Source organism: Protopterus annectens, chromosome 14.part0 (genome assembly GCF_019279795.1).
Source record: "Protopterus annectens isolate FY-2018-M chromosome 14.part0, PAN1.0, whole genome shotgun sequence".
NCBI classification, from domain to species: Eukaryota; Metazoa; Chordata; order Ceratodontiformes; family Protopteridae; genus Protopterus; species Protopterus annectens.
In genome coordinates this window covers 267,942,298-267,954,591 of record NC_056748.1, presented here as the reverse complement: position 1 = coordinate 267,954,591, position 12,294 = coordinate 267,942,298, and the positions used below count along the sequence as shown (strand labels likewise).

The 12,294-nt window shown below is 46.8% G+C and overlaps 1 protein-coding gene across 2 annotated transcripts in view; it reads left to right on the top strand.

Annotated features, from left to right (window-relative positions):
* The window catches only part of EIF3A (eukaryotic translation initiation factor 3 subunit A), a 1,696,172-nt gene that overhangs the window by 943,080 nt on the left and 740,798 nt on the right, over positions 1–12,294 (top strand). The gene's annotated exons all lie outside the window — the stretch shown is intronic.

Sequence of the window (12,294 nt, the reverse complement as noted above, 5' to 3'; positions counted from 1 at the left end):
GGGTATATATATATATATATATATATATATATATATATATATATATATATATATATATATATATATATATATATATATATAGATATATATATAGATATAGAGGGAGAGAGAGATGTATAAAATCTCTACCCTTTTTCTACCCTGTAGACAAGACCTTGGGACCCATGAGGCTTACCACTTCATAATTGGTCCCTCCTAACTGACCATTTTTTGGGACCCATGAGGCTTACCACTTCATAATTGGTCCCTCCTAACTGACCATTTTTTATCAGTGGTCTTAAGGCTGCTGGCTTGATGATAATCAACTTCTCTGTGTGAGCTCTGGAGGAGACCAGGGACCTCGCAAGCTTTAAGCTGAAGAAAGAGTTAGACATCAGTGGAGCTGTGCTTGTGTACTCTCTCTTATGAGCTGAGGTCATTTGTCTGACAAACAGCCTGGGGAAGGTTAAGCTTTATTAACTCGCAGTGACAAAAGCTGTGGTAACCCACTTGTTTGGAATACTGCTGTAGTGATCATTGGGACATATTCTTTTGATATGTTCTTACACAACTGTATTTTGTAGACTCATTATAGTTCTTGAACTTTGTATTTGATGCTGTTTTTTTTTGTCTTTTTTCCTGTTCTCAAAAAGATGAGTCATGAGCTGAAGTTAATCTTCTTCCTTTTCATCACTGATGGGTTCTGTTCCGAGCCCTCGGAACAGAGTCTGCCTCATACCAAGCTTGCGTGCACCAAAACCTCTTGAGCTAAGCTGCACCCACAATGCCCTTCACTCAGTTACCTCAGATCTCATTTGCCACGTAGCCATTTAGCAGCATTTCACCGAGCTCTCCAGCTAAGTGGCATATTTTTCAAATTTATTTAAGTATTTGTGAGTTCTTTCCTGTCAAATTACTATTTTTCTCTATTTTCACACTGAGCTCTACCCACAGATATCTCCTTTATCGTACCATTGTTGGTATTTGCCCTTTTTACCCTTGTGGTAATCCCAATACCATTATTGGTATTTCTCTCTCAAACTTTTCTTCTAGTTCAACGTTTTGTGTGTTTCTATTATGTATGAAAAGAAATGCACTACGGGGTTTAAACACTGCTCTTCTTGCAGTGGTCAACTCCTGAATAGTGATGTACATGAGGAATGTGTGTATTGTTTGGTGGTTCCGCACTTATCGGCTAAACCTCCCTGTGACATTTGTGCCAGCTTTAGTCAGCAGATGCTGAATGAAAGAAAAAACAAGTTATTCCTAAAGGGCCTGCTTCATTCTCCTTTTTCGTAGGCTATTTCTGAGTCAAGGTCTTATCCCCTCCTCCTGTGGACAAAAAAGTCCTTGTTCTGACCCCTTCGCACCGGCCGGTGATAGTGGCAATACTCATAAGCACAAGGCCCATAAGACTTCTACCGAGCATCGAATCGCCTCCTCTGTTCCGACCATCTCGGCTCCGAGTTTGCCTCCAGTAGTTCAGACAGAGGTTGCCATGATCGCCTCGTCGGTGTCTGCCCTTGCACCGACTACGGCTCCCACTGCAACTTCCGTTCTGGCCAGTTTGCCTGTCTCTACCTTGGCACCGATTTCCCACATCTCCGCTCCGACTTGGCTTCCAACAACATCTTTCCAGCCGCTATTGACCTCCACCCCCAGCTGTGACTTTGGCTCCGAGCCAGTTCTCTGCTCCGATTATTCCCCTGCTACCGGTTTCTAAACTGGAATCCTCAGTGCCGTTATTCAATCCACCACGGGTACTCCCAGTCTTCGGATCCATTTGCCGGACAAGCTTTCAGCCCTTTTTTAGACCGGCCAGATTCCTCCTCAATGTCATTGATAAGTTCCACCAGGAGCCTATCTGAATTGGACATGGTGCACCTCTTTGATTAGCTGCTCACCACCAGGGGAATTACAAAGTTTCCTAGAATCCATCCCACTCCGGGTTTTGGGTCCATTTCCCTGGTGACCTGAATTGGACATGGTGCACCTTTTTGATTAGCTGCTGACCACCAGGGGAATTACAAATTTTCCTAGAATCCATCCCACTCCGGGTTTTGGGTCCATTTCCCCGGTGACCCCCATGTATTTTTCTCCCTTGGGACCCCTCTGTTCCGAGGCTCATTTTTCCGTCTAAGAGAGGGACCCCCTGCTTCACTGCAGACAACGACTATGTCTGAGGCTCTGAGGCCCATTTGGGTGTTGGTTCCGTTGGAACCCCACCCTTCCTCAATCTCATGCTTGGGGGTTGGAACCCTCTGTTCCGGCCACTGTTCTGATTGTGTCATCGGTTCCGTCTTCTGGTCTGAGAGTGACTCCCGCCCCGGTTTAGCTTGAGGCTCCTTCCCTGGGAGGTGACCTCTTGGAGCGGGTTGTGACTCCGGTTAGGTAATTGTCTTCTTCAGTTCCGGGCTCCCATTCCTGTTCGGGTGGGCCTGCTTTCCGGGTGGAGAGGGTGCTTGATGTGAGCAATAGTCCTACGTTGGAACTACCACCCATTCCCTTTGAGCTGCAGCTATCAAATGCCACCCCCCCCAGGACTCCGAGAGGGCAAGACCCAGGAAACCCATTTTCAGGGTAATTCCCTTTGATTCTTCTTCAGATGCTCCCACTAAAGAACCCCCTTGGAAACGAGCGTGCAATAGAAAACAAATGGACTACCCAGAGAAGTCCCTCACGGAAGATATGGACTATGATGATGGGGACAGGTCCCCACGGTCAGCCCCTGACTATGTCTCATTTGGAGATATCCTGGAAATCTTGAAGCAGAGGGGTGACTGGAAGCCTTCCAACCCTTCCTCGGAGGAATCCATATTCCTGCAGGCCTTCCGCTCTCGGCCCTCTACTTCTTGTGTGACTCCCTCACCCCCCCCCCGCCGATGAGTTAGTTAAGCTCATCGTGCCGCAGGCATGGAAGAATCCCGACACCGTTGAAGCCATCTCCATGAGATCATATAAGATGCTCTCTCCTCCAGAGGATCCAACCCCATTGGTCTAGAGGTTTACCAGTAGATGCTATGGTAGTGGCCACCACGAAAAAGGGCCTTGCGGAGGAAAGTCTTACTGTCCACCCGCCCAACAGAGAATCTAGGGTGGTGGACAGGTTAGGGAAGCGAGTTTCTGCTTCAGCGACTTTTGTTGTCAGTCTCTGAACTTTTGGTCCATTTTACGAGGCTCCAGAGAGATCTCATCACCGAGCTCTCTGGAACTCACGGGTCAAATTTCAAATGGGGCATGTGATAAAGTTGCTTCCCAACTTGCCACCCTAGAGTCAATTTTCAACTTGGCCATGAGGTTGCTGTCCCATGCAACTGAAGGGACGGCTAGAGGTGTGGGTGCAGGTGAAGTTATGAGACGCCATGGCTGGATGCACATTTGACCTCACGGACTCCTTCAAGTCTTCCTTTTTAAACTCCCCTATCGAACCATCAGCTCTGTTTGGTTCTAAGGTCAAGGACACATTAGACAGGTGTGAATAAGATGGGAAGACCTTGTCTGCCATCTGTCTAAGTTTTTCCAAACCTCAACGTTCCTTCTCCAGGAACCATAGGAGTGTAAAGATGTGGCACAAAAAGTCTCAAGGTCCATTCCATGAGGCACGTGGTGAGGCAGAGGGGGTTCCAGTAATTGAAGATGCCCCTTTTGGGGCAGAGTGGGTCCCCGAAATCAGGACTCCAGAGATTCTTTCTCGGGGAAGACAATGTCAACGCTCCTGAAGCACTGCCCGATTGCTTTCTTCTGGAAGCTGATTCGGCTCATTTCTCTCTGCACCTAGCTGCCTGGCTCTCTATTGCAAACTATCAATGGGTGCAGAGAATAATTCCCAGAGGCTATCACATCCCCCTAACATCTTACCCAAGACCTCCAAATCCGTTCCCAATGTTCCACCCAGTCATATGGAGGAGGCATCTTCTGAAATAAGAAAGCTATGTCAAAAACGAGTTATCCAACAGGTCCTCCCAGACCAGTGCAGATCTGGTTTTTACTCTATTCTTTTTAGTGCCAAAAAAGACCGGCGACTGGAGGTCCATTTTGGATCTCAGCCAGCTAAACAAATCAGTGGTTCAGACCAAGTTCCACATGGTTACGATTCAGTCCATTCTCCCTTTTCTTTGGGGGAGGGTGTGTGGATGTGCTCGATAGACCTCCGGGATGCGTATTACCAAATCAAAATGGACAAACACTCCAGGAGTCTCCTTTGCTTTGTGGGAGACAATCATTACCAATTCAGAGTCCTGCTATTCGGTCTCTCGACGGCCCCCAGAATGTTCATGAAATGTCTAGCAGTGGTCACAGCTCATCTGCGACTTCAGGGATTCCAGGCGTTTCTGTATTTAGGTGATTGGCTTCTCTCTGCCCCCACCAAGCGCCTACTGGTCAGGGCCCTCCGCTACACTCTAGTACTAGCGGATTCACTGGGAAAAATCCAACCTTCAGCCCTCACAACAATTGGAATTTATAGGGGCAGTACTCAACACTCAAACAAGTCTGGTCTCTTCCCTCATAGGCTTCAGAGATTAAGGGCACAAGTTCAAGTGATCTTCTGTCGAAGAAAGGTGTCTGCAAGGAAAGTTCTTCAGGCTCTGGGTTCTATGGCAGCAGTCATTCCAATTGTTCCCCTAGCCAGATTACATATGAGACTGCTAAAATGGCTCCTTCTGTCCCAGTGGATATCCAGTCTTCATCTCTTGACCTCACAGATCCTCATCATCAACTCCAAGCAAGATCTCCTGTGGTGGATGAGTACAGACTAAAATCATTGGTGTCGCCCTTCCAGGCTCCCCAACTCAGCACCCCGACGACCACAGATGCTTCCCTGATAGGGTGGGGGGCCACTTCCAGGAAAAGTTAGTCCAAGGCACGTGGTCCAGCATAGAGGTCAACTTGCAGATAAGTGTCATGGAGTTGAGTGGTGCTATTAGCGTTGCAGGCATTCCATCCGCTCCTTCTGTCAGGAACGATTGATATCCAGTCGGACAACATGTCCATTGTCTGTCTGGTACATAAACAGGGAGGGGACCAAATCCTAGCCCCTTTGTCGCGAAACCATGAGAATCTGGCATTGGGCGATAGCTTCCAACCGCTTTCTATTCGCAGTGCACATCCCGGGGAGCTCCAACGTGATTGTGGACAGGCTGAGCAGATGCATCCTTCGTCCTCAAGAGTCGTCTCTGAGTGTGATGGCAGAAATCTTCAGCCGTTGGGGCCTCTATGCTTCGACCTTTTTGCCTCCCCTTCGAACACAAAATGCAGCAGCTACTTTGCCTTCTTTCTCCTTCACGGGGTGTCACCGAGAGACGCTTTGACTCATGATTGGCCCTCTGATCTCCTCTGTGCGTATCCTCCGATACCTCTTATCCCTCTTTTTCTAAGGCAAGCTATCCAGTTGACAAGCAAAGCGATCCTCATTGCCCTGTTCTGGCCTCATCAAGTGTGGTTTCCCTTCCTCCGACCTCACCTGTCGCAACCTCCTTGGATCCTGGAAACTCATCAGGACCTCATATCTCACTCACAAGAGCTGTCCCCCACTGAATCTTTCCACTCTCAAGCTGACGGCTTGGCTTCTCCACTTCCGTTAGGTGCCAGGCAGGAAATCTTCTTATCTGTCCATGATATTATTCTGGCCTCCCACAAACCATCCACCAGAAAACTTTACAGGGACAAACGGAAAAGATTCTCTATCTGGTCACATGATTGGATGCCAAATCAGTTTTCAACTTCCGTAGCTACTATTTTTCATTACCGTTCTGAGTTGTTTGACAATGGTGCATCAGCTTCCACCATTCGAGTCCATTTAGCAGCTATTTCTAACTTCCCTAATGGTAAAATGGCTCAGGGATTGCATTCTCATATTCGCTTACGAATTAATCTGAGCCTGCTTAAATCAAAGCTCATTCAACTAGGGCTATCGCAGCGTCTGTTGCCTTCCACTCAAGAGTCTCCATGGATGACATCTGTGCAGCAGCCATTTGGGCTAAACCCCATACCTTCATCAAGCATTATAAATTGGATCTGATCTCCAGGGGAAGAGCGGCCTTTGGCTCAGTGGTTATCAGGAATGTACTTCCATAAGGGCCACCCAGGTTCTCCAAGTAGCTTGGGATTCTGTCCCATCAGTGATGAATTAGAAAGAATATTAATAACTTCAGATAAAGTTGTCTTACAATAACGTTCCATCTGAGTTGTTGATCTTCCAGTCGTTAGACCCTCCCACCGGCCCCCACCAAAGGCTCCTGGCGAATCTTCTGGGTCTTTGTGGTGTTTCAGGGTTTCTGCGCAGAGATGGCCTCTGACTTTGACTTTGTTCTGTATGTTGCATGCAAACTCTATCTGAGGTAACTGAGTAAAGGGCATTGTGAGTGGCAGCTTAGCTTGAGAGTTTTGGTGCACGCAAGCTTGGTATAAGGCTAACTCTGTTCCGAGGGCTCGGAACCGAACACATCAGTGATGACTGGAAGAAGATCAACAACTCAGATGGAAGTTATGGTAAGACATAACTTCTTTTTTTTTTCCCCATGCTTCTTTCCATGTGGCGGTTTAAAATGTTGCCCACTGTATCTTTTCAGGCTATTTGGATGTCCTTCAAGGATGCATCTGCAGTCCTTACAAATGGGTAGTCCTGTCGTCAGGCAGCCCTTCGGTCGGCCGGATTCCAAAGTCTGGGTCTGGCTTCGGCTGTTGTCGCACTTCACCCGACGTCATAGCTGCAGTTTTTTGGGTATAAAGGCATCAGCCGACGCCATCTTCCTCGGTCTTTCTTGCCGTGGCAAGCAGAAGCTGTTCGCAAGTGCCGGTCGGTCAGAACCAGAGATTTCATACCGAATACTACTTCGAAGACTTCTAAAAAGCTAAGTACCCCGTTGGGGACTCTTTCTTGCCTCAGCCGATGTCAGAAAAAGTGAATAACTGTTTAACTTGTGGGAAACAAATACCTCATAAAGATTTCCACTCTTACTGCTTACCTTGTTTAGGCCCAGACCACGACGTAGCAGCTTGTCTAGCCTGTGCTTCTTTTAACCAACGGACGCTTAGACGTCTGTCAGAATTTGCAGAACAGTTTTTCGGCTCTGAATTTGCTTATATCATGCCGTCGGACCCTCCGACTTCACAAATTACCAAAAAATGCAGGGAAAAGGACCGACACTCGCGGTCCGCGGTTTCGGCCGAAACCGCGGTTAAGCCTACCACGAGTGTCTCGGTTTCGGCTGAAACCGAGCAAGCGGTTCTTCCCCCGGCCGAAAACATGCCTTCTACCGAGGCCTCTTCTAGCCTGGTGGAATCGGCTTCTGAAATGCAACCTTCTGTTGCGGTTTCTCAGGAGTTATCAGACACTATTCCCTTGGATATTTCAACCCCTGCACATGGAGCTGCTAGGCCTCCTGCAGCCATGTCTGTTAAGGCCTTTGCCAGGGCTAAAGCAGCTAAAGCTTCAAAAACGGTGCCTGTTAAACCCCTCTCACAGGCCCAGCACCAGTTCCCATATGCTTTCTTTGGCTGAGGATCTCATTTCTTTAATTCGTGGCTCCCAGCCTCATCCAGACAGGGCCTCTCATCCACCTCCAGAGAAGAGGCCTAGAGCAGAGCCCCCTGAACCAGTATCCACAGATAACTCCTCTGATGACTCAGAACATACAGACCCTCCTGAGGCTCCTTATTCCCCTTACGAAGACTCTGATGCTGAAGAGTCCATTCCTTCAGCCTCTCCACCTGAGGAATTTTCCTTTGGAGAAACCTTGCATGCTATGAGGGAACAATTTCAGTGGCAGGGCCAAGATTTCTCAGACTCCAGAAAAAGGCTTAGAACCTTTCTACATTTGCCACAGCATAGGCCTTTAGCTATACCTCCAGTTCTTTCTGTCGTAGATGATGCATTTAATGATGCTTGCACTGCTCCTGATTCATTACCTCCGGCCCCTGCTAAGCCCGATAGGTTCTACAGGGTCCCGGACACTCATCACCATTTATACAAGGCTCCTTTTGCAGATCCAGAGACTATCTCCCAGGGTCCTAAAGCTGTAGCAACTACAGCTGCTAAAAACCCCCTCCCCTCTGAAAGGGAATCCAGATCCTTAGAGAGATGGGGTAAAAAAGTTTACACTTTTGCTACTTTGTCAGCTAGAGCTTTGAACTGCCAATTCCATATGATTCAATATCAAGAGTTTATGCTTGACCAGTTAACTAAAAGTGTCCTCTGAAGAATCGCTAGATAAAAAATATGTTCAGGAAATGGTACATAACATACAGCAGATTAGTAACCATTCTTTAAAATGTGGCTATGATGCACTGGAGGCTTCCTTTAGATCAGCCATGACTGGCACAGTTATCCGCAGACATGCATGGTTGAAAGAGCAGGCATTACCAGACCATGTCAAATCTAAGCTTTTGGATGCACCCATGGACAAGGTCAATTTATTTGGTTCCCCTGCACAGCAGGTACTAAAGAAGATGGAAGAGAAGGCGAAATCTGTACAAACAGTGAAAGATTTCTTACAGGTTCAACCTCCAAGGTTTAGCTGGAACTGGCCCTCCAAAAATTGGTCCTTTCCAGACTCCTCTAAGACACAGAGAGGCAGGAATAGGCGTTCGAGGCAGAAACCAATCCAGGGGTGCCTACAGGGGACGCCAGTGGCAAGGTAACAACCAGCGAGGCACGGATGCAGCCACCACCACTACAACAACTCAATCACAGTGACTTGGATGTGGCACCGCCTACCAGGGAACAACTGGAAGCACCCTTAGGCGGAAAGCTAACCTTATTTTCAAAGAACTGGCATTGCATCACAAGGGAAAAATGGATTTTGCAAACTATAGACCAAGGTTACAGGTTCCATTTCCATACTCTACCAGGAAAGAGAGGAATGCCAAACCTACCACCTACTCAAAGGGCAGAAGCTCTAAAGCAAATATCTCAATTATTAAGAATGAAAGCTGTGGAAAAGGTACCATCTATGGAGCAAGGAAAGGGATTTTACTCCAGACTCTTCATGGTACCAAGAAAAGAGAACAAATGGAGGCCTATTCTCGACCTGTCCGCTTTAAACACATTCCTCATTGTTCCAAAATTCAAAATGCTGACCCTACAGCAGCTTCTTCCCATGCTGGGCAAGGAGTCTTGGCTGGTAACTCTAGATCTCAAGGAGGCATACCTGCACGTCCCCATACGACCAATTTGCAGAAGATACCTCAGATTTCTTGCAGGATCAGAGCATTATCAATTCTCAGCATTGCCCTTTGGCTTATCTACTGCGCCCAGAGTGTTCACGAAATGCCTGGCATCAGTAATTGCTCATTGCAGACTTCAGGGGATCCAAATTTCTCCCTACCTGGACGACTGCCTGATTCAAGCGGACAACAAAAGCAAACTGACAGAAGACTTACAAAGAGTCATTTACCTACTGCAAGCCCTGGGATATACAGTCAATATAAAAGTCAAGGCTGACTCCATCCCAAAGAATAACTTTTCTGGGTGCAGAGCTGGACACATCAAAACAAATGGCATTCCAAACTGCAGAAAAGCAAGAGCAATTACCTCTCTACTTCTTGGCATTAACAAAGCAGAACCATCTAACTGCAAGAAAAGTACTGCAAGCCCTAGGCTTCATGGCATCCTGCATAATTCTGGTCCCTCATGCCAGACTGCATATGAGAAAGCTACAGTGGTACATAAAGAATTTGTGGTCCCAACACAAGCACAGCCTAGAAACCAAAATTCCAATAATCCCATGCCTGAAACAAGAGTTCCTATGGTGGGCTCAGGCCTGTCAATCAAACAAAGGATTGCCCTTCTGCAACAGTCAACCAAGCCAAACCATCACGACAGATGCCTCAGACCTCGGTTGGGGGCACACATGCTGGACAAGTGCATACAAGGCTTATGGACTCAAGACCAGCTGCGCCTGCACATAAATCTGAAGGAAATGCTGGCAGTAAAATTGGCAATCCAGTCATTCAGACCATTTCTCCAAGAAGGTCAGTTGATAAGGACAGACAACACCACAGTTATGTGGTACATCAACAAACAGGGAGGCACACATTCTTATCCTCTATGCCGGCTGGCACTGGACTTATGGGATGTGGCTCTGAGCTACAACATTCAGTTACAAGCAATTTTTGTACCGGGAAAAGAAAACATTCTGGCAGACATTTTAAGCAGAACTACCACAGATGCCCACGAATGGATGCTGCATCCGGACATCTTCAAATCCATCACAAGAGAATGGGGATTACCACAAATAGACTTATTTGCATCCCCACTCAATCACCAGCTAAAGAAATTCTGCACAAGGACGTACCACCCACTTGCTTGGAAGGTGGACTCCTATCTTTCAGTTGGAAAAACCTGACAGCTTATGCATTCCCACCACTTCCTTTGATGCACAAGGTGCTTTTGAAGTTCAAAGAGGAGCGTCCAAGGATCATTCTGATAGCTCCAGACTGGCCAAGACAACATTGGTACCCATTGCTGAGGAGCATGTCTCGGGAACAAATATGGACACTGCCCTGATCCCATTGCTGTTAACACAGAACAACTACAACATCCTGCATCCAAACCTGAAAACTCTGCAGCTAACTGCCTGGAACATTACATAAGGACAATTAACCCAGATTTATCCCAAAGGGTTAAAGACATAATCCTTGAGGCTCGTAGACCTTTAACAAGAAAGAATTATGCAGCAAAATGGAAAAGATATCTCATTTGGAGTACTGCAAAAGGAGAAGATGTGGCGCTAGTAAACATAGCCAACATCCTGGAGTACTTGGCAGAGCTCTTCCATGCAGGCCTGTCCTATTCCTCCATCAAGATACATGCATCAGCTATTTCAGCAGAATACAGCTTGGATCCTCCTGTCTTCTCTCATCCTCTGCTCAGACAGTTTCTGAGAGGAATTAAAATGTAAAACCTCCCAGGAAACCACCATTGCCAGCATGGGACTTGAACTTTGTGTTAGAAAAATTGACACTTCCCCCTTTCGAACCAGCAGCAACAGCAGAATTACAATACTTATCCCGGAAGACTGCTTTCCTACTGGCAATCACCTCAGCAAGAAGGGTCTCTGAACTACAGGCATTAATGGCAGTGCAACCCTTCCTGATCTTCCATCAAGATAGTGTCCATGAGAACAAATCCCACATTTATGCCTAAGGTGGTATCCAGAGTGTCTTTAAATCAGGCTATCCACCTACCTGATTCTTCCCCAACCCACAGAACAGGGGAGAAAGACTGTTGCATACCTTGGATGTACATAGGCAATTACGCTACTACCTGGACAGGACCAAGTCCAATAGAAAAACTGACCAGCTTCTGGTAGCATATGCAACAGGAAAGGAAGGAAAACCTATTTCAAAACAGACAATCTCCAAATGGATAGGAAATTGCATTAGATTTTGTTACTCCTACCATGGAAAGAAAACTCCAGAGAACATCAGGCCTCACTCCACAAGGGCTACAGCCACTACCACAGCTTTCTTACGAGGAGTGGCTACCAAGGACATTATAGAGGCTGCTACTTGGACCTCCGTGCATACATTTGCCAAGCATTACAATTTACCTTTATACTCTAGATCCCGAGCAGGTTTTGCCACTGCTGTTTTGCAAGGGATCCTAACTACACCATAATCTCTACTTTTTTCCTCCTCCCTTAGTTTAGCTATGGTATTCTACCCATTTGTAAGGACTGCAGATGCATCCTTGAAGGACATAGTACAGTTTTGTACCTACCATAAATGTAGATGTCCGATAGGAATGCATCTGCAGTCAGGATTACCCACCCACCTTCCCCTCTGTGGTACTCCTAGGGTATTTGCCATCCTTCAGCTAGCTTGGGGGGGATCTATTATGGTGTATTTGTTTGTATATATGTACATACATGCTTATTTTATGTGTTGCTCTCTACTATTTGGAAACATTGGCATTTATCCAAATTTAGCCATCAAAGAGGGCACCTGGCATCTGGGGCAAGAAACACTGAGGAAGATGGCGTCGGCTGATGCCTTTATACCCGAAAAACTGCAGCTATGACGTCGGGTGAAGTGCGACAACAGCCGAAGCCAGACCCAGACTTTGGAATCCGGCCGACCGAAGGGCTGCCTGACGACAGGACTACCCATTTGTAAGGACTGCAGATGCATTCCTATCGGACATCTACATTTATGGTAGGTACAAAACTGTACTTTTTTCCTCTTGCATCAAGGCATCATATTTCTGAATCTAAATCTTCACTTATGTGCTAATTATCCAGCAGCTTGGTAATTCCTGAGGGTTGCAGCTGCATCTAGACCATTTTGTAACTGAAAATTATACTTCTCTATTTT